The following is a 23,217-nucleotide window of genomic DNA, read 5'->3' as shown; positions in this document are numbered from 1 at the left end:
ACACAACAAATTCTGATACTTTGGTAGGAATGAATATATGTATATTAAATTTTTAATAATTTATCCGTAAATTTATAAATCCAAATCGATAAAATGCACAAATCCGATTCTCGAATAAGACGAACCAATCGAAAAACACAATTCAATAAGAAAACAAAAAAGGAAAATTTCGAAATGTATCGATAAGTATCGATATAATGTAATATAACAAAATTTCGACAAATCGGAAAGCAGTGAAGGGGTCTTGTGTATAAACTCAGGTAAGTGACTTAAGTTTTTGACTGTCTTTCACGTCCGCATCTTATGATTTCAAGATCTTAGGCCAACAACTTCCCCTAGATAACCAAGAAAAAAGCGTTTAAGGGCGAGTTATAGTGAGAGAACTCTCTGTGGTTGTGCACAGGGTTTTGGACCCACCCCACAAAAAACTTGCTCCAACAGAAAATTAAGCAGAGCCTTGAACGAGAGAAACCTCCCTTATAATGACGACCCCTCTGAACGCTTTAAGCATAACGAAAGGCGACCCTTGTGAAGTCTACCAAAACGGCCATATAAAGGGATGCACATTCAGTTTTGGATTTGTAGTGAACTGACTCCATAGCCGAGTTCTGCCATTTATTCCGGCGAATGAACGTCTAGCCACAAACCGCATTAAAGCGAAGTTTTTCAACAATGATGTGATCAATGCTGACGATGTCAACATCGTGCTAGGCGATTGGGTAAAGAAGGTGTTCAATACCCTACCATACCGCTAATGGACTGGAGCTGATCGACTTCCTTGGGGCCCGTATCAGATTCCGGCACAATAGAATCTATTAAGTTGTTCGTTTGCCTTCGCAGCGATGATAAACATATGACATGTCTAGACGGACGTACGTTCAGAGGGCCAAATATCGACACGGATCACTATCTTGTTGCAACGATTATAATAATTCGCCTCTGTGCTACAAAGAACGTAGTCAACAAGGAAGGCTTCACGTCAAAAACTTGCAATCACAAAAGTCAGCCGACAAAAAAGTAGATTTGACTTGGTTCAAACGTAGTGTGCAAGAACTATGGACCATAAGGGTTGGTATGTTCTATCGACTAAACATTAATGGCAAATTCAGTTTACAGGTAATATATTATCGGTTATATTTTTAACCTTGATGTTACTTTGGGTGCATCCCCAAAACCCCCCGTCAATACGCCAGTGCCTACAAGCCTATACACCACAATATATCAAAAAGAAATCAGAAATTTCAGTGTTTTTGTTTGGCTGATGAATCAAAGCAAAGCGAGTGGCGAAAAACAAGGGGTAACTATCTAAAACAACAAAGAAAACTACTATGTTTGCAAAGAACTGTGATTAACAAAGCACAGTACAATACAAGTATATACTACGTACAAGAACATTAGCAACAACAACTAACTAAAAATGCAACTAAACAGCGGTTACATTAATTGTTGCTTGCATGCCGCCGGAAAATTGGGTCACCAAACGCAACATGGCATCAATGAAGAAGAGGGCGAAGACGAAGGCGACAGAGAACCATTTAATGTAGTCGCATGTAAATGGCAGTTGTTGTTGGTGGTGGTGGTGGTCTCATTGGCGACGACATTCGCGAAATATGCTGTTTATTGTAGTAGAAGAAGGACGGGAGGACTGGAGAACAAGCAACTGCCAATAACAAACGGTAGCTGACTGGAGAGCGGCAGCTTGTCGTTACAAGATGAAGAGGGGTAGTGCTGATTTGTGGTGGACGATTACGACTGTTAGCAATGCAATGTTATTTTATGTACTTTTCGGCTTGCTCTACATACTGTGCAGCCAAGTGCAGTGTAACAGGCGGTGTGCAGGAAAAGCTGAGTACCCATAATCAGCAAAAAAGCAAGTCACGCTAAGCGGGCAAGGCTATGCAATGCTGTGCAAGCTTAGCAGTTTGTGAGCAGAAAATCATAGCAGGTGAATTACTGAATTTCATGAGAGTGGCAGATAGGCAGTAAAGTAGTAGAGAAGGTGCTAGTATTGTGGTGACGCCAAGAAGTGTCTAGAAAGCGGCAAATGTTAGGAATGCTGGAAAGTAAAGTAAATTTTGCAAAGAAAATGTAAGCAATTCAAACGAATTGAGTTCTCAACTAAGAAGAGTGAGACTTTGTTGTAGTAAGTAGAAGTAGTGTAGGGGGAAAGGTTGTAGATATCGCTATTGAAAGCCGGCGATGCGTGCCGCCTGAGACTTTTTAGAAGTGCGAACAGCGGAAGGGCAGCGCTTTAAGAGCATTATTCTATTAACTTTGAAGCTTAAGCTCAAGTGATGAGTCACTTCGTTGATAATGCAAATTTTTCATATTGTTATTTTTTTGCTAAAATCGCATAAAATCACACGACTTTACGCTTCATTACTGTGCCTGTGTCGATCAATCGCAACGAAATCTCGTTACGCAACAAAATTTCGTCACACTCGCAGTATACCATACCGTAGGTTATCACAGTGAAATTTGCGCCGATCTAAATTTTATTTTCTTTAATATTTGATAGTTCAAAACAAATAAAAAATTTAGGGTTGCCACATGTTTATAATTTTTAATACAAAAAAGTAGATAATCAGGTAACAATGCAAACTGCAGAAGTTTAAAAGCTTAGACTTGGATAAAATTGTATACGATGATTGACACCTGGTTAAAATAGAGTTGCCACATATTTATAATTTTTAATACAAAAAACTAAAAGACTAAGTAGCAATACAAACTGCAGAAGTTTAAAAGCTTAGAAACGCAAATATTTGTATAACATAGTTGCCACCTGGTTAAAAATTGTATACATATGTAAAATAATAAAAAAAATTTATTTATGATGGGCATTACATTAAAAAAAATGAAAGCTGCATCGAATTTAACTTCAATATTTAAATTGTTTAAAACAAATCAAAATTGTATGGTTGCCAGATGTTTAAAATTCATAAAAAAACACTATTAAACCAAGTACTACTGAAAACTGCAGAAGTTTAAAAGCTTAGAGTCGGAAATATTTTTATAAGATGGTTGCCACCTGGTTAAAAATAGTGTTGCCACATATTAAAAATGTTTCATAAAAAAAAAAAACATTATTATATTGAGTAATACAAACGGACAGTCTAGTCTAGCCTATGTAAAATTTCGTAAAGATCAGTTCAGTAGATCTCGATAAATCTTGCCAACCAATTTCAAAACCACAGTTTCGAGAAAAACAAGTTTAAAGACAGCGCACTTAGCCTAGCTAGCCTCGAGAGCACAAGTTCTCAAAGCTGTATCTCCGAAGCTATTACGCGCATCAACTTGAAAATATGAATCAAAACATATCTAATACAAACGGACAGTCTGAATACAGTCCATCAATCTTTGAGATATCGGCATGAAATTTTGCTTACATCCTTTTCTCCTCAAGAAGCTGCTCATTTGTCAAAAAGATCAGACCACTATAACATATAGCTGCCATACAAGCTGAACGATCGGAATTAAGTGCTTGTAAGGAAAACTTTTTTATTAGGGGAGATATATTAATGAAATTTGGCAGAAATGATTGTCCAAAGCAACGCTACAATATGCGGAGAAATTTTCTAGATCGAAACACTATATCATATAGCTGTCAAACAAACTGAACGACCAAGATCATGTTAGTCTTTATTTGTGAAGGGTATTATAGCTTCGATACAACAAAAGTTACTATTTTTTTCTTGTTTTCTTGACATTTTGACACTCAGCCATCAACTATAAATAGGTAACACTATTTTGCAAATTTTCCTTTAACCAAATTCGTATTAAACTTGAAAGATCGTCAAACTCGTTCAAATGCAGAAATTATGACAAGCACAACAGTTAGGCAGGTCTTCAACAAAAACGGTGATTAAAAATATAAAAAAAAATATACACAAAGTAAACTGCTTTTGTCGAGCGTGCAAAGTCCAACTTTTAAAGCCTGTCTAAGTGGCTGTGTGCGTAAGTATATAACAATAAAAGTCGTAAGAAAATTTCACTTTTCGAAATCCAACAGCCGTCTGCATGCTTATTTACAGTTATATGTGAGTGTATGTGTGTGTGTAGCTGCGTAGGTGTGAATACGAGTATGCCGTTATACTATATATTATATGTATATGAGTCGCTCACAGAATACTAAATTCCCAGCCAGTGCAGTAATTGCAACGAAGACACAACAATAAAGTGATGATAAACGCATTGCTACAATAGTAAACGAAAATAATAAATAATATAAAAATAGAAAATTTATTAATAAACGCGCAGAAAGTATAATAGTTTGTAAGTTGTGGCAGAAAAGCACAGTTTCGTCTCAGGCGACTCGGACGATCCGCAATGCACACTCCGAAGAAGAGTCGAGTTTTGATTACAGAAGCTTTGGGTAGTTCTGTCTGAGATGTTAGGAGGTTGGAATGGCTTTCTTGATTAAAAGTGTAGTTGGAACAGCAAACGTCGTCATATTTTTTCCGCTCTTTTGACAGTTCTCTTCAGTGAAGTTTGCCATTTCATCACGAAAAGATATACGATCCAACAACGAGTCGAAATTATTAAAATTTACTACCGAAATTCGGAGGCAGTGGCCTCAACTTTAAGAGCGCTACGTCCCATTTATGGTCGTCATCATCATCATGTCAGATCAACAATTGAGCGTCTAGTGGAAAAATTTGTATCCGCAGGCATAGTAAAAAATATTCCCCTGCCAGTGAGACAAAGAAGTGCCCGTAGCGTCGAGAATATTGCTGCCGGTAGCGCATCAATTGAGAAAGATCCAAATCAGTTTCTCACACGTTGTTCTCAAGGAATCTCTGTGACGTCGTTGTGGCGAAAATATCTTTGCGTACATCCTTACAAGATCAAATTGACGCAAGAACTAATGCCGCTTCACCACCTGAATCGTCGTTTGTTCGTGAATTAGCCTGAGTAACAATTAGAAAATTATCCGTATTTTCATCTAAAAATCGTCTTCAGTGATGAGGCTCATTTCTGGCTGAATGACTTCGTCCATAATTAAAATATGCATAAGAAGTTAGGCAGCAATCCACAGGAGACAGCTTTGCATCGGTGCGGTTTATGGTCTGGCGGCGTCATTGGGCCGAACATCTTCTGTGATGATCAAGACCGGCACGTTACTGTGAATGGGAGTCGCTACCGCTCAATGACAACCGAATATTTTTGGCACGAATTGAATGATAGGGACTTGGACAATATGTGATTTCAACAGGACGGCGCCACAAGCCACACATCGAATGTCACAATCGATTATTGAAAACCAAGTTTGGTGAACGTATCTCACGAAATGGCCCAGTCAATGGGACGCCTCGCTCGTGCAAATTGACACCGTTAGACTATTTCCTGTGAGGCTACGAAAATTCTATGGTCTATGCCAACAAGCCAGCGACGATTGATGAACTTCGTGCGAATATCGAACGTGTAATTGCAGCAGTAACGGCCGATTTATACTTGAAAACCGTCGAAAATTGGTTTTAGTGTCTGGATTTCTGCAAGCGTGCCGGTCACCACGGGCATACAAAAGAAATCGAGTTCCATACATAAAGGCATAGAATGTACTTTCTCAGGAATAAAGAATTTCATTGATATCCGAACTTTTCTAGCGCTCTTTTTGAAAAACCCGGTATTATATATTAAAATTTTTATAATATTTAGGCTACACAATATACATAGCTCTGAGGTTTATCTCATCTCTCAAGTTTTTTCGATTTTAATTAGTGAGATTCCTTAAAGCTATATTATCACTCCATTCAAAACTGTACTCATATGATTTATCAGATCCATTCTGCTTTGAAGTCAAGAACCAAATATTAACAATTATGGCATGATTTATCTGATTCGTGCTACCTTAAAGGCAATGCCCAGTTAACACTTCTTGGCCACCCATCCTTTCTTCCCCTAAGCACTAATTTAAGGGAAGAGTAAAAACTAGACTAATCGTTTAAATTTACGAACATATAAATATATTTATAACTATTTACATATAGTATATGAGACTATCATTACGATAGCGCGACATAAGTAGCGATATGATGTGCCGTGTGGGCTGCTTAACTCGGTTGCGACGCACTTACGGAGGCACTGCTTAAGCAATCGTGTGCGACTATGGATATATCGGACGGTCGACTGATTTCGACAATGTGGATAAATTGCAATATAACTACTACATAGATATTTATATAAAATATGTGCACGCAAATAAAAATATAATTATATGCATGTATTTAAGATGTATGTATGTATATGTGTGTGTGCCGGTCAGTATGTGTGTGTACGTGGACGTGTCAATGACCAAAAAAGTGTTACTTGAACGTGATATGTTTGATAAACATTTTGTATTTTTTATTTGACACTGTATGTACTTGTATGTATGTATGCGTGTGTGTTTGTGTGCCTGCGCTGACCATCACTTGCCTAGCTTTCTTTCATACATTATGTGATGTGTCAGTGATGATGATAATGATTAGTATTATTACTATTTTTATTATGGAATGGACGTCGGCAGTAAAGCAAGGCATGTACATACACAACCACAAATAATTGTACAAAGGCATGCCGGTATGTATGTAGTTCCATGTCGGCGAACAAATAGAGTGCCACTCAATGCTTGACAAATGCGAACTATGACACTTTGAAAGCGCGATTAACTGCCTTACAATGCATAAGTACATGCAAACATACAGACGGTGGAACATACACAGATATATTACAGTGAAAGAAGTATAAATTTGTATATACGTGCATATAGTTATATAGCGTAATCTTAGGGGTTTCTATATATATTTTCCCGTAGTTCCTAGGTGGAACATAGGGCCTCAAAACATACACCACATTTCTAGGGGACTAAAATATGTTCAAACTTTGACAATTTAACATTTTTAAACGCATTTTTTTGTCAAAAAGCTGCCTCGAGTTTTGATTTCAGAAGCTGCAGTTAGTTCTGTCTGAGCTGTTAGGAGGTTGGAATGAATTACTTGAAGTTCTTGATTGTTCCCTTCAAGAGTGATACACTGATTATGGCAACCCTCCAACTTTTCGATATTATTTTTGTAGTACGATTAGTCTTTAGCTTCAAAATAGGTCTCGGTTAAGCCGTTGACTTCCTCATTCGAGGAAATTTCTTTCCAAAGAGCAGTCATTTGAGTTCTGAGAACAGGAAATAGTCGCTTGGGACAGATCTGGAAAATAAGCTGGATGCGGAAGTAATTCGAAGACCATATGTAGAAGTTTACATAAGTGAGGAGAGTTATCTGAGCTTCCTTCACTTGGAAGTGGCCAGAAACGATTATTTTACATATGGTTCAAGCAGCTCTCGACTGCCGGCATTAGACCAAGTATCTTTTAGGTAGCCAAAAAACATCCGTTTGAAGGCGAGCTAAAGTGAGAAGGCAAAACATTCCTTCCCAGGGTTGTGCGCTGCGCTTGGAACCCTCCACGTGAAAAACACCCCCAATGAAAAGAAGACAACAGCTTCGTATGAGAAGGACGATGTCAATACGAAATACCTCCGGTCATCAAGCAAACAGTCGTCGCACTCGCGACTTGGCTCCCACGTCACTGTTGACAGTCATTACTTCGAAGTCGTGAATAATTTCGTCCATCTTGGAACCAACATTAATAACAACGTCAGCCTCAGGCCCGAGCCGCAGAATAGCTAGTGTTAGCTAGTGCCAACAGGTGCTACTTCCGACTGAAAAGACCATCGAGAAGCAAAGTCCTCTTTAGACGAACAAAGGCCAAACTCTACAAGTCACTCATCATCCCCGTCCTGCTATATGGTGCAGAGGCCTGCACGATGGCAACATCCGATGAGTCGGGCGATACGAGTTTTCGAGAGAAAGTTTCTGCGGAAAATTTACGGCTTTTTGTGCATTGGCCTCGGCGAATACCGCAGTCGGTAGAACGATGAGCTGTTGATGAGTAGCGAATTAAGAGACAGCGGCTATGCTGGCCAGGTCATGTCGCACGTAAAGACGAAAACACTTCAGCCCTGAAAGTTTTAGACGCAGTTCCCGCCAGCAGTAAAAGAGTAAGACCTCCCCCGCTTTGGAAACATCAAGAGGAGAAGGACCTGGCTACATTTAGAATCTTCAATTCGGCTATAACCGCGTAAGCAGTACTATGCCAATATAGAAGAAAAATAATCCGACAGATTCCAAATTTATTCACGCACCTTTAGAAAGTCAGGGCTAAATAAAAATCGTATAAATCTATGAGTCTGGCCACGGACTTTTCTATTAACCTGTTAGACCAGTCTTTGGAGACATTTGTAAGAAGGCGCTAGAGACCACAGTCTCTATGGAAATTCGAAATTAAAGAGACGAAAAACCGTCACTATTTTCACAAAATTGTCAAGAACGATTCACTCTGATCAATATACTCGGAGAATGACATAGTTTATTATTATATTAAACAATAATCGGTGTCAAATTTCTTGAAATTATCTTGTCAAATAAAAGAGTGGTCCTTGCAAGAATTAAAATTTGATCGATCAGTCTGTTTGTTATGCTAAATGGACAAGGCTAAATCGTTGGCAGATCTTTTATACTATATATGCAAAAATTTTATAGGATCTCTGACGTTTCCTTTTGGATGTTACAAACTTAAAAGCCCCAGTTCATGGCATGAAAACTATCTTACTGTGAAACTAAGCCCTAAAGTGTACTAAAGGCCACAAGAAAACTGCATTTTTTTTAAAAACCTTAAACTAACCTAACCCATTCAGCTCCAAAGTAAACAAAAATTCCCCGAAAATCAAGTACATTGTCAGCTCGACTTGCCTAAATTGCAGCTTTACAGAGTTTGTGCAAAAATATAAATGAATTCAACTTGATTTTCTTCAAAGTCGCGCCACTGGTAAGGAAAATCCATCGCAACTCGCTTTTAGCGCAGTTGCTTGAGTTGAAGCAAATTGAAAATAAAAGAAAAAAAAAATAAACGCTGTAAAAAAGCACATTAAAAATGAAGCAAGTGCCACAAAGCAGAGCAGCTGATAGGTAGTGAAAGAGAAAATGCACACATACGGTATTGAGGTATTGGCAGCTTAAAGCGTGACCGCTCTGTGTGGCCATGACCCGGTGCAAACTTGTGTATGCGTGTTTGTGGGTATTATGACCGAGTCAAAATAATCGTTCGTTAAATGGGTTAAATACATATTTAACATTGTGACGATAATGTGGCAAAACAAACGATGCGGCAACAAAAGACAAAAGTGAGAAAGTCATTCGTAATCAATATTTTTTTCTGTGTTCAAGCTGTGTATTTGTGTATGCCTTATTTATGTAAGTGTGTATGTGGTTCAACGCGCACATAAAGATGTCTGAAACACAAAATTATTATCGAACGAAGACTGCTGTCGATATAGTTACCGAACGATATTTTAGTGGGACAAGACGGCTGGTAGTCATGAAAAAAAGGCAGCTTTGATTTTGGACATCTTTAAAGTTAAGGAATGTAACTAAGATGAAACTTGAGTAACCAAGATGAAACTTGAGTAACCAAGATGAAACTTGAGTAACCAAGATGAAACTTGAGTAACCAAGATGTAACTTAGAAATTACAAAAATATCAACTACAACAACAAACAAGAGAAAACTCTAGCAAAAGATTCCTTACCAGAGCTGGATTTCGTTCGGTCTATTTATACTCGTATGGCAGCTATGTGCTATAGTGATCCGATCTAAGCCATTCTTCGGATTACACCGTTGACTTGGAAAACAATCTGTGCCAAATCTCTTGAAGATATCTCGTCAAATGAAAAAGTTTTCCATACAAGGACTTCATTTTGTTTGGTCAGTTTGTATGGCAGCCATATGCTATAGTGATTCGATCTGAACCATTTCCACAGAGAGCAAGTTTCGTGAAAAAAAATTTCGTTATGTGAAAAAGCTTTCCACACGAAGGTCGTGAGCAAAATTTTATCGATATCTCGAAAAACGGAGCGACTAGTTCGCATATATACAGACAAATGGACAGACGTATATGGCTAAATACTCAGCTTATCATGCTGATCATTCATATGTATATATTTTATAGGGTCTGGAATGGATGAAAACACTTCAGCTCTGAAAGTATTCGACGCAATAACCGCCGGGGGAAGCAGAGAAAGAGGAAGACCTCCATTCCGTTGGGAAGACCGGGTGGGGAAGAACCTGACTTCACTTGGAATCTTCAAAAGGAAATTATATATTTTATAGTGTCTCCAACGTTTTCTGCTGGGTGTCACAAACTTCGTGGCAAACTTAATATACAAAGCGTATAAAAACAAATTTCCCGATCTTGAGAGGTTTAGATCCCTAAAACCACTCATAAACCAAGCCGAAAGCTCTATATATTACTTCAAAGAGATGCTTTCTCGTTTGAGATATCGGAAGAAAAATACATTTCATGTGAACATCCGGCTGTTTACCAGTTAGAAAGCTTACAATTGCTGATCTTACTGGACTGGAATCCAAAATTGTCGAATTGTCACATTGATGAGTTCCACGGGATATCTCTGTACATTGCTCAAAATAGCTTATGCTTCGAGGTAGAAAGTTTGTAATTAAATTAATTTGCTTGAGACTCAGATAGGCTGATGTAATTAGACCATGCAGTTAGACCCAAATTTCTTGGTAATCTACAGATTATCTCTTGACATCTTTGATATCATTATGCCATTGTGGATTGCTTAAATTTCCTCTTTATTAGTATAATTTTACACTCAACAACAAGCAGCATGAGAAAGAGCTGAAGCCGCTCGACTTAACCAAGCGACATCGCTTTGCTGTTTGGGTTCCTGAAAAGTTCCAAAAAGATCCGACCTTTTCCTCGAAATAGAGCCAAATTTTGTTCAGCGCTGAGGTCTATTTCTGGCTCAATGGATATATAAACAAGCAAACCTGCCGCATTTAGGATGAAGAGCAATCTGAAGAGATTCAAGAGCTGCCAGTTTATACAGAAAAACAACGGTTTGGTTTGGTTTGCGGGCCGGTGGAATCATCGCTCCACATTTCTCCAAACATGATGCCTGTGGGAACGTTACGGTCAATGGCAACCGTGTTCGCGCCATTATGGCCGACTATTTGATGCCTAAAACTGAAGCTCGTGTTATCGCCGAAATTTTTGTTTAAACAAGAAGGTACCACTTCCCAAACCTCGCGTCAAACAATGGATTTATTGAGAGAACACTTCCCTTAAGATCTGAACATTTTAACTAGATGAATAATTCGTTCAAAATAAAGTCATCTCTTTTAGAGAACTTTTGGAGAGCAAATATCTCGAAATTATTTCATGTGAAAGGTGTTTGCTGAGAACCATTGCCAGTCATACTTTATTGGTCAAAATTATTCAGATTTGCGATAGTCTTGGTTCGTTTTTGCATTGAAGAGCCATAAACTAAAAGCTCACTGTTTGTTAAAAGCCAGGCTTTAATTGGAAATTCCATAATGGATTATGACTCATAAAAAAATTGGCATTCCATTTACATGGAATTAGAAATGGAAGCTTAAAGAATTTTTATAGCCTAACGCCAAATCGCTTGCTTTCCCATTAATTTCGAAAACATATAAAACCGCCTTCGAACTCGAACCAGAAACCTGGTCGCCGACCGACTAGTTAACTGGTTATGTTTTTAGGCTAAATAAACCGTAATGCGGAAGTAGGTCAAATCATTTTTCGTTTTTCTTTCACAAAAAAAATTAAAGATTCAACAACAACAACATAGCAATTAAAATTTTTACCGCTTACGCGTCCAGGCACATACATACACACATACATATGTATGTGCGTTGATATAAGTCAGTAAGTCGAATTGAATGAATGTTCGGCTGAGTTTGGTCGACTAGATTGCAGAACTGGTTACAACGAGCGCGGCCACTGTTGCCATCAGAACGTATGACGAAAGAGAGCAAACAAGCTGGCAACGACGGGCGCAGCGCGCGGTGCTGTAAGCGGAAGCACAAGCGAAGAAAGTAAGCGATAGCGTCAAAGAACATAACACACACACACACCTACATATGCATATAACTGTAGACACACTTTGAGGCGCGCACGCACTCGCATAACTGCACGATTTAACGAGCGCGTTCGCGACGCTATAAGGTACCGGCTGTATGTGTGAGTGTGCTGCACGCATGCGCGAACGTTGCTTTCAAGACGGCTTAAATGTTGATGCGCCGACGTCGACGTTGAGGGCGACACATTTACGTTTTAACGTTTTGGGCCATTAACAAAGGCCGCTATGGCGCAACAACAACGGCAACAAGTAGTACTAAAGTCTACCAGCCGCTAGATACAACAGGTGGAAGTGGGTCACACGCACATACAGGCGAACATGTAAGTATACATGCATGTACATATGTCTTATAGATATAACATAGCTATATACCAAACACGTACATATGTATGTATGTATGTATACACAAGCTACACAAATTAGTGCACATCGCTTCATGCACTTGTCCCCAAAAAAAGGTTTTTCCATTGAGATATTTTTTAAATATTAATATATTGTGTCTGTGTGTGTATGTCTGCTTGTTTGTCCACTTATGTATGCGCACAGCATTGCCCGTTTGGCTGCTGCCCGTGTGGACCTGAGCTGATAAACGTGGAGATTGATTGGCTCTCGCGCTCGTTTAACTTGACCGGTTGCTGCGGTGCAACGGTTTTTGGCTCACTTGCTGGCGATTTTTGATGAATGATGAATGATTGCTGCACTTGCTGTTTTTGTTTTTGTTGCCTTTTTTTTAATGGATGCGCCTCAGTCATGGTGGCGCTTGGCGTAAGCGCAGATAAATCATTTCGTCAGCAGCGGACGTGGGCCATCATTTGCGCACACAAACGAGTTATATTAAATGTATACATAAAAATGTGCATATATGCATATGGATACATGTATGTATGTATGTATGTACTATCTAAAGCTTTAAAGGTTACTGTTGATTTTTGAATCGAAATTTAAATCATATTTTCCGAAGTAAATATTTTTTTTATGCATTTTGTATAAAAATTAATTGAAATCAGTTGGTAATAATTATTAAACACATAAAATATGAAATATTTAATTAAAAATTTCAAATTTATTTTATTACTTATTTTTTAATTTTATTTTTTTTATTTTAATATTGAATTATAATGAAAACAACAATTTGTTCTTCTAATTTTTTTTTTACTTCAAAAATAGCTTCTTCAAAGTTTTTTTCTTATTTGTTGATAAAAAAAACAACAAATTTTATTAAGTATTTAAAAAGTAAGTGATAGTTATGTCAATTGCTCAACTTCTTTTTTCTTACTTTATTTTTTTCATGTATTAAACTGCTTATTTGTCGATAAAAAAATTATATTTTTTTGGACTAAAAAAATTTTAAAAATTTTGAAAGTTCATTTCATTAGAAAAATTTAAAAAATATTAACTAAAACTAATTATAATACATTTTCACTCTAAAAATAATATAAAACAAATATTTAAAAAATTTTAAAAATTTTGAAAGTTCATTTCATTAGAAAAATTTAAAAAATATTAACTAAAACTAATTATAATACATTTTATTGTAAAAATAATATAAAACAAATATTTAATTAAAATTGAAAATTTATTTAATTACAAATTTTATTTACTTAAATTTTTATAATTAAATATTTAAAATTGAATTTATTTACATTAATATGTTTTTTCAATTTTTTTATATTAAAAATAGCTTCTTCAAAGTTTTAAATTTCTTATTTGTTGGTTAAAATAAACAAATTTTTTCAAGTAATGAGTTAAATTTAATTGCTTAACTTTTTTATTATTATTTTTTCATATATTTAACGGCTTATTTGCCGTTAAAAAAAATTTTTTTGGTAATAAAAAAATGTATTAAAAATAATAAATTAAATTTCATTCAAAAAATTTTTTATTCAACTTTTTTAATGCAAAGTTTATTAATTTTTATTTTAAAGTTTATTATATGTATTCACAAATTTAATTTTGTTTTAATTTTTAGATTTCTTTGTTTGTTTTCATATATGTATATATTTAACGTTTAAAAATTTAAGTTTAGCTCTGTTATCTTTTAAATTAAATAATGCCTTTACTTATTACTTGTTAAACGCTATTTTAGTTTTTTTTTTATAATTTATCTTTGCTTTTTATTTATTTCGTGTGTTTTACTTTTATGCCCTCTTAAATACTGAATACGAAATATATTTAAATATTTGCCTTTGTTTGGCAACGTTTTATTGTATCATTAAAAATTTATAGGGATTTTTTAAAATATTTTTTCGAATTTATTGTTACTTAAAATTTATAAAACTGCGGTTTTTAAAATATTTATTATATTGTAATTCAAAAAAGTTTAGTTTTATATTTTTTTATTTATTTCTTTTTTAACCTTATTTTGTCACCTCTTCAATCTGCAATATCATTTTTTTTATAAAATTAAAAAAATATTCTTTTGATTTTTTTTTAACTTTTTTTCGAATTTATTTTTATTTCTCATAGAAATTGTAAAAAAAATATATAAAAATATTTTATTTTAGTTTATTAATATTTTATTATTTTTATTTATTTATTTTTTGTAACATAATTTTATTTTGTCACTACTGCAATTAAAATTTTTTTTTTCATTAAATTATTTATTTGTATTTATGAAAAGAAAAAGGAAAAGCGTTTTTAAAATTGTTATTTTCAATGAATTTATTCTGTACTCTCTAACAATGTATTTTCTTTTGGTTTATTATTTATATAATTTTTTATTATTTTTATTTATTTATTTATTTTTTTTTTGTTCAATTTTGTAACATGACCTTATTTTGTGACTACTTCAATCTTAAAAAAACTATTTTTTTATAAAATTATTATTTTTTAACAGGAAAAGAAATTAAAAATAATTAAAATGCTAAACAAAATTATGAAGTTTTTTTTACTAATTGTTTGTATATATCTAACATCTGAATATTATTATTTAATTTTTTTTTATTTCTTTAACATAGCCGCATTTGGTTATAATATTATCATGTTTTATTTAATTTTTTTGTTGTTAATGTTCAAATAAGAAAAGTTGACAGAAAATACTATTTAAAGAAATTTTTGTAATTATTTTCTTTAACTTAGAAAAAATACAGAATTGCTGAAAACAGTAATTTTTAGTGAATTTTATTTCACTCTTTTTAATTTTTCATTTTAATAGAGTATATTTTACTTTTAAAACCAAAGCTTAATAAAACAAAAAATATGAAAAGAATTTGAAATTATTTTTGCATATTTTTACTTTATTTTACTACAACAATTCATCCTCATTGCGTATTTAGGAAATTTAGTTATAGATTTTTATAATTAAACTGGTTCTAAATATATTAAAATTTACGAAAACAAAAAATTATTTTTTATATACTTTTCTTTTTCTATTAATATTTCTAGCGTATTTTTAAGAAATTATAAAACAAATAACTTTGAATGAAAACTTAATATTATTTTTTTTTAGTAAATGTATGTAAATAATAACGTTTAATATATAATTTTTTTTATAAAAAATATTAAATTGTCTTAAATGGTCTTCGGTTTGTATAGCAGTTTTTTTTTTCAATATTAAAAATTTTAAAATTTTTTATACTAAAAAAAAAATTACAACCAGAAATTTTTAAATTTTTAGGTTTAACGCTAAAAAAGAGCACACAATACATATGTACATATATTCATATATGTATACGAGTACAATGCTTTGTTGCACAAGTATTGTATTTACAAGTATATAAGGTATAACTGTTTGTGAATGCTTCACCAAAAAAGTATCGAAAACTCAGCTAATTTAATCATTAATTGTGTAATCTGCCACCCTGCTTCCAGCGTAAAACTTTTAACAGTTAAATCATTACGCTATCCCATGATTACATAAGCACCGATACTGGTCTGTAGGTAAATCGGTAAGTATGTCGGTATGTCGACAGCGTGCCAGCGCTCCTTTGTTTACAAAAAGCGCAAAAACCGCCTCACGCGGCAGTCACTTTGGCAGATCTTTTTATAACATCATCTCAAGCGCATGCGCAATCGTCAGCCCCACACATACGCACAATTGCAAACGCGCACACATACACGAACGCAGCCATACGCACGTAGTATAAGTATGTATGTATGTACTTGAAGCTGTGTGTAACGTTTCTGTCGCGGTTTTTCTAGTTTTTTGGATTTTTATTATTTTTTTTCTTTTTTGCATAGGGATACATTTGAGTTGTACGAGTTCCGTTCCGTTCGATGTGTAAATTTCAATAACAAATACAACAAATATGTGCTAACTGCACTATTTACTTAGTCGCAAATTATTTTGTTGTTGTTGTTGTTGTTTGATTTACGGCGTCACCACTACAAGTGAGTCTCAGAGTGCGCGCGGGAAAGTTTCATTGAAATTTCAATGGAAGTTTAGTGAAATTGTTGATACATCAAGTCATTTAGTACTATATATGTACATACTCGTATGTATATATGCAGGTATATACATATGTGCGTATTATTACCTGCAACCATATACGTATGTAAATATATAATTCATTTCATTCATTCATACATATCTACACACATACATACGTATGTATATTGCGCTTAAGTTTTCATACATGATTTTATGCTATGTTTAATGTACTGTTATAACCTTGAAAGATTTCGCTAACCCCTGTGAAATCCATACATGTGTATGCGGCCATCTACCACTTATGATTCATTAACACGTTGGAGATCACTACGGTTTGTTAATCAGAAGTAAGGAATGCGTGATACATTAACTTTTTACGCGTATCTGATTTCCTTTACTTAAAAAATATTGCACGCCCTAAATGTTAGTTCATACATATGTATGTAAATAATAGTTCTTCCGGGTCAAAGAGTTCTTTAAACCTCTGGATGAAGCTTACACGAGACACCAGATAGATTTCTTGTGATGTTTTTGTTGGAGTTTAAAATGGGTAGAGTGGTAACATAGCTGGCTTAATGAGATAAACATGTTGATTATTTTTTATCAAAAATCATCACAAAAAATATGAAATATCGATAATCTATAAAGTTTAAAGTTTTATTTGAAAAACAAAGCTTTACAGAAAATGCATTTTTGATTAATACTCAAACACATATAAAATGTCTATCCGAAAAAGGAAACATTAGATAGGACATATTGAGAATGTTTGACGAAAATCTTGATATAAAGAATTAGATGAAAACCGAAAATATGTATATCAAATATTTGATCGAAAAATGTTAATAAAATATTAGTTTTATTAATAAAAATGCATTAAAACCTTCCCCTAATTCACGAAATTTAAAATGAAACGCTGGTGTTTATCGATAATATTTTGAAAAAAAATTTATGATACAAATATATGAAAATATCGATAAAGTTTAACGAAAATTAAAAAAAAAAATTAGATGAAACCCGAAAATAAATTTATCGATTATTTTTATCGGTATTTGAATAAAGTTTAACTAAAATTTTTATTAAAAAATTAGAACAAAACCGAAAATATATACATACATACATATATCGATTATTTTTATAGATATTTGTTTAAGTTTTGAAAAAATGTATAATGGAATGTGATAAAAATAAAGTTTAACAAAAACTTTTATATAAAAAAATACATGAAAACCGAAAATATATACATACATATATCGACTATTTTTATCGATATTTGAATAAATTTTATTTATAAATTTTGACAAAAGTTTTAATTAAATAACAAAAATCAGATAAAACCACAAATTCATGAAACTTAAAATGAACGCTTGTTTTTATCGGGAAATTTTTGAAAATACCGTTTCAATTTATAAAACAAATTTTATAAAATTTAAGTTATATACAACACATTTCTATGCAAAAAATCACCAACACAAAAAATTTTGTAGTATTTATCGAAAACAATTAAAAAAGTGGCGTTAATATTTATCGATAAAAATTATAAAAACAACAATTAATTTTAACGAAAAAATTTTGCTGAAAATTGAAGATACAAACATAATTAGAGAAATAAGACTTTGAATTTTATGAGAAATCCTTGTTTTTATCGAAAATAATTTAAAAGTAAGTAGGGTAATCTGGCCGGTTTTGTGACATTTTTTTTTCATAGAAATTTGTATTCCACAATAGAACTTTTTTCACATATCATGAGGTATATCGTGGAGTGTATAAACAAACTAACGACCGGAATCATGTCCGTTTAAAAAAGTATGTTTTAAGAAAAACGCGCTTCAAATTTGAAGTGCGCACTCCGAGTGCTCCGAACGTCGAGCAGTATTATTATTTTTGGGCATTTTTCGAAACCTTCTAATGGTAAAGTGGGTTTCTATAATAATTCTAAAGGTATAAGGGAACAGAAAATGCAAAAACAAAAAAAAAAATGAAAAAAGATTACCCTACTGACCCCTTAAGCAAAAACAGTTTGTTTTTATGGATAAAAGTTTGAAAGTACCGTTACAATAAAACAGAAAAGTTTACGTTATTTAAAAAAATCTGATTACACCTACCACTAGTCTAAGAAATGAAAATGTACTGTTTATTTGTATCGATAATATTTTGAAGTACCGTTTTAATTTCACGAATCTTTGTTACACAAATATAAGTTATATAAAGAATTGTGAAGGCCACAACAACAAAAATTTCTTAAAATTCACTAATTTTTTCCGATACTGTTTTGAAAATATCGTTAAATTTATCGATAACATTTGATATATTTAAATCGATTATTTTTATCGAAAACATCGCTTTTATAAATTGTGAAAAATAAATGTGTTGATTATAATAAATTATAAATTATTTTTATCGATTATGATTTTTAAATTACCGTTATAATTTTCCGAAAATTTTTTTATTCAAATATAAGTTAAACAAAATATTCTGATAAAGCCACAAGTTCAATAAAAAAAATCATAAAACTCACTAATTTTTTCGTTGCTATTTTGAGAATTTCGATATAATTTATCGAAAATTTTTGATAAAAATTTTATTTAATTAAAAAAAATATCTTAATCGCCAATTTTAACGAAAAAATCACTTTTATAAATCATTAAATTGAAATGCATTGATTATATTTATCGATAATACTTTGAAAAAATCGTTATAATTTATCGACAAATGTTGATAAATAATTAAGTCATATAAAAAATTAACTTTAAAACGAATTTATTCAGCTTACTTTTATGGAAAAAATCGCTCATTTAAAATGCAACGTTTATTTAGGTTGAAATTAATAAGAAAATAACTTGGAAATTTATCATAAATATATTTAACCGAAGTAATAAGTATAAGATTTCCTATATGCTGAACGAAAACATCAACATCTTTATTTTCTTATTTATATGCTAAGCTCATAGCAGAATAAAAGTTCTATACATTAACTTACAAACTCACTTTCTACAGAGCGGCCATTGTGGGGTATTTATTACCAATGCTTTTTACTTTGCTTCACAAAATCTTTCTTTATTTCCACTTTTCTTTGGGTCAATTTCGTTTGAACACACACACACAAATGCACGATAGTCAACACGATTCTTTGATAATCCGGTAATTTTGGAAATTGGGTCAGTGGCCTTGTGCAGCTGCAGATCTTCGATTGAGAAAAACAGTAAACAACAATAACTATTTGTTTCACAATTTCAACAAAACTATATAAATATGGAGATTAACGTGTATATATATATACTATGTATATACATGTACATCCATATATGTTTATATTTAGTTAGCTTGAAACTCGTACGCTTTTCTGATCTTTTTTTTTATTAAAAAAATTGAAAGAAAACGCGTTTTCAATTTACTTGCTCGACGCTGCGAAAGTCCACACGCTTATGCCGTTGCTGTGCTCGTACACGCCTTACTTCAGATTCTTTAACGAATATTGAAGAAGACACAATTCTTTTTGTTGGTCACTTAAAATTTCTCCGTTAATTTCACTTTCTCGCGCAAAGCGCACAACGCACACGCGCACACGCACGCACACAACACACACGACCGATACGCGATCAGCCAACGCACAACATTATCGAAAACAACAACAACATAAGCAGCAGTAAAATTTTGTTGGCAACAGCCGAGTTGAAAAAAAGAGAGTAGGAAGGTAGAAATAAACGTTGATCGACGCAATGTGAAAATTGTGGCTGTTGTTGGTCTTTCCGGTGTTTTTTGTTTTTTTTTTTTGGATTGCTGGTGAATTGAAAAATGCAAAAGTGTCGCTTTGTCGTGTTGTCTGTGAAGCGTTCGATTAGGCTGCTTACCGTTGAATGTCAAGCATAGCGAACACAAGCACATATGTATATGTGATGGTGATACATAAAGATCAGGCTTTGCACTGGACCCAGTTCGGGCTTTTCGCAACTAAATAAACACTTAGCGAACTTTTCGTTTCGTATGCTACTTTTTTTCTTCTCTTTTTTGCTTTTTGCGTACATGCACTGCGTTGAACTTGGTGTGTCTTGGTGTCTTTTCCTGCGTACGCCGATTCTTACGCGCTATAGCCCACACTGCCGGATGATACGGTTGGCACAATTGACGCTACTGCGGCTCTAGACATGAAGCCGTTCGAAATTGAACTAAAGCGCTGACGAAGAAGTGAAAGACTTTTATGTCAAGGTATGAAAGATGTGAGATGGCGCGCCAGCGAAGAAGAGTGGACGCCAATAAGCTAAACGACTTTGGCAGAGTGGACGGACACAGCAAAGAGCACAAGATGCAAACAAATCATAAATAGTTGAGCGAAGGCAGACAGACAGACAGCGCACGGGCTGAACTCGGAGCGCGCGCATTTGAGCGTCAAGTCGGGCGGCGACCGCCCAACAGATCGACGAGGCGTACGCCGTGGAGCAGACCGATAGCCACAAAGGCCAAACACACGCCAGCACAAACGAGAGCGGGCGCGCGCGCACGAACGCTGTGAGCAGTAGCCCGAACAGTTGTCTACTTTGTGTCAGCGCCCGCCGCCTCGCCGCGCTGTTACGATCATGTAAGCTACTCGAAGAAAATAGTTGAACACCTGCTCGCGTGACGAAAATCGCCAAGAAAAGAGCTGAAGAAAGCAGCGAAGCTGCAGGAGTTGTGAAAATGATAAAAATTTCCAAAAACTTGAAATGAAATGGCAATGCCGGCGTAACTGGAGTTCAAGTTGGCGTACTAGCAGCAACAGCAGCACTCGCTGTCGTTGTTTTGGTGCTTTGGAAATGGAGTTGCGTGGAGCTGTGGCTGGCGTTGAAGAGCGCACTTATGCTCCGTCTGTGCTAAAGGCATAAACACTGTAAAAAGAAAGTATGAAAACAGCATAAAGTAAGCTGATGATAAACGCCAAGTTGAAACTGTAATCTGGTGATGTTTGAAGCGGCAATAAACAGAGGCAAAATCACAGCTCAATGCACATACAAACGGGCTGAGTGTTGTGAGCGCTATATTATATAGAGTTCATTTTAATTGAGAGCAGAATTAAGAAAGCGTTAATTAAAGAGTCGTTGCAAGCTATCTACATGCATATTTATGTATTTTAATGCAGTGATCTTTGCAGATTCGCCAGTCAGTTCGGTTACGAGCTGGTACTAATAGGTTCGTTGCTGTGAACCAACGGCATTGTTGTTGATCTAGGTTGTTCAGAATTAAAAATATGGATTAGCAATTATAGAAAATTGAAAATTTATCCAGAAGGTGGTAATCAAGCTATAATACCCCTCACAAATACAAAAGGTTATATACAAAAACTTGATTCCGATCGTTCAATTTGTATGGCAGCTTTATGGTAAAGTGGTCCGATCTGAACGATTTCTTCGGAGATTGCACCGTTGCTTCGGAAAAAAAATCATAATAGTTTTCGTGCAGAAATCTCGTCAAATAAAAAAGTTTCCCATATAAGGACTTCATTCCGATTGGTCAATTTGTATGGCAGCTATATGGTATAGTGGTTCGATATCGGCGATTCCGACAAATAAGCAGCTTCTCGGAGGGAAAAGAATGTGTATAAAATTTAAAATCGATATCTCAAAAACTGAGGGACTAGTGCGGGTATATACAGGCGGACAGGCATGAGGACAAGACTAAGTCGACTCAGCTTCTCACCCATATTAATATATATTACGTTAATATCTTAAGTTTTCGATGCTGGCGTCTGCTTAGGAAATGAAAAAACTCTCAAACTTAGTGTACAGAAAGTTCTTGACTGAGTCATACTGATCTTTTAGGAACGAAGAAGTTCCAAATGAATGTGCATATCATGTAGATACATAAAAGTTTTCGTTCTTCATTAGAAACACCTAAAGTGTTCTCGAGAAAAAGTTGATTTCCAACCAACCAGTCCATGTTTTTATCACGAAAATGGACAGTACCTCTCCGAGCCGTTCGATACCAAGCGAGATTTCAGACAAGGAGACGGAATTTGCGCTGCTTTATATGGCCACTGTAGTAAATTCCACAAGGAGCTAATCGCCACAGTCCTTGTCCCGTTCATCACACTTCTTTGACGGCGATAATGTCAGCCTTTACCCAGCTGGGCAACGGCATCTTCCCAATTAAAGGACCGGACGCGCGCATTCCCTTAAATTGTAATCCTTAAAGCATTTGCGGTGATCGTCATCGAAAGGAGGGTCTCTCATTCGAGGCTGTTTTCATCCTTTCATTGGGGTGTCTTTTACGCGTCGGGTCCCAAACCCCTTCTTGCCTTCTCACTTTAACTCGCCTTCAAACGCATGTTTTTTGGCTACCCTGAGGATACTTGATCTAAGACCTTAAATCGTAAGCTGCTTGAACCATATTTGGGGCACTCCCAAATGAATGACGCCTCAGATACAGCCGATTCTACTTAACCAAATTTATAAAGATGAGATATTAGATTAAATTATCTTGTAATAACCCCCACAATGTTGCCCAGCTCTTTCACCTAACAGTTCAAGATTTTTGGTCTTCCCCTTCTAGTATTCCAAGGCTTGAGATGTACCTCTATAGTTCACTGATTCTAGCTAACCTTGACGGAACTGAATAATCTAAAGCATCTTCAGGAAACTATCTTCCTAGCTTAGAACGGGCGAGCCTACTCATCTGCCTTTTCATTTCCTTCAATTCCTATATGACTGGATTTCTAGAAGATGTTCAACGAGTTTTTGTCATTAGTCCGGCATACAATGTGTTCTCTCCATTTAAGTTTTGTAGTTTTTTATATATGTAGTTATCACCGAGATCTTTGGCAGAGCTCAAGAGTGCCAAAAAATTCTTCTTTTTTTTTGCTGTTTACTGGAGTAGACAGCGCTTA

At 34.6% G+C, this 23,217-nt stretch overlaps 1 long non-coding RNA gene across 4 annotated transcripts in view; it reads right to left on the bottom strand.

The window, feature by feature from the left end:
* The window catches only part of LOC120770176, an 88,512-nt gene that overhangs the window by 19,096 nt on the left and 46,199 nt on the right, over positions 1 to 23,217 (bottom strand). The window contains exons 1-2 of one of the 4 annotated variants that reach the window (XR_005704917.1): positions 19,757 to 20,525; positions 19,342 to 19,545 (exon numbers count right to left, since the gene is read on the bottom strand). The exons of 1 other annotated variant lie outside the window; for it this stretch is intronic. This is a non-coding gene — a long non-coding RNA (uncharacterized LOC120770176). Of the gene's footprint in view, positions 1 to 19,341; positions 19,546 to 19,756; positions 20,526 to 23,217 lie in introns of those variants that run through there. 2 more of the 4 variants (XR_005704916.1, XR_005704918.1) reach the window with 2 other exon arrangements.

This window comes from Bactrocera tryoni, chromosome 3, assembly GCF_016617805.1.
Source record: "Bactrocera tryoni isolate S06 chromosome 3, CSIRO_BtryS06_freeze2, whole genome shotgun sequence".
Classification (NCBI taxonomy): domain Eukaryota; kingdom Metazoa; phylum Arthropoda; class Insecta; order Diptera; family Tephritidae; genus Bactrocera; species Bactrocera tryoni.
The sequence above is the reverse complement of the archived record's forward strand: the minus strand, read 5'-3'. Positions and strand labels throughout refer to the sequence as shown.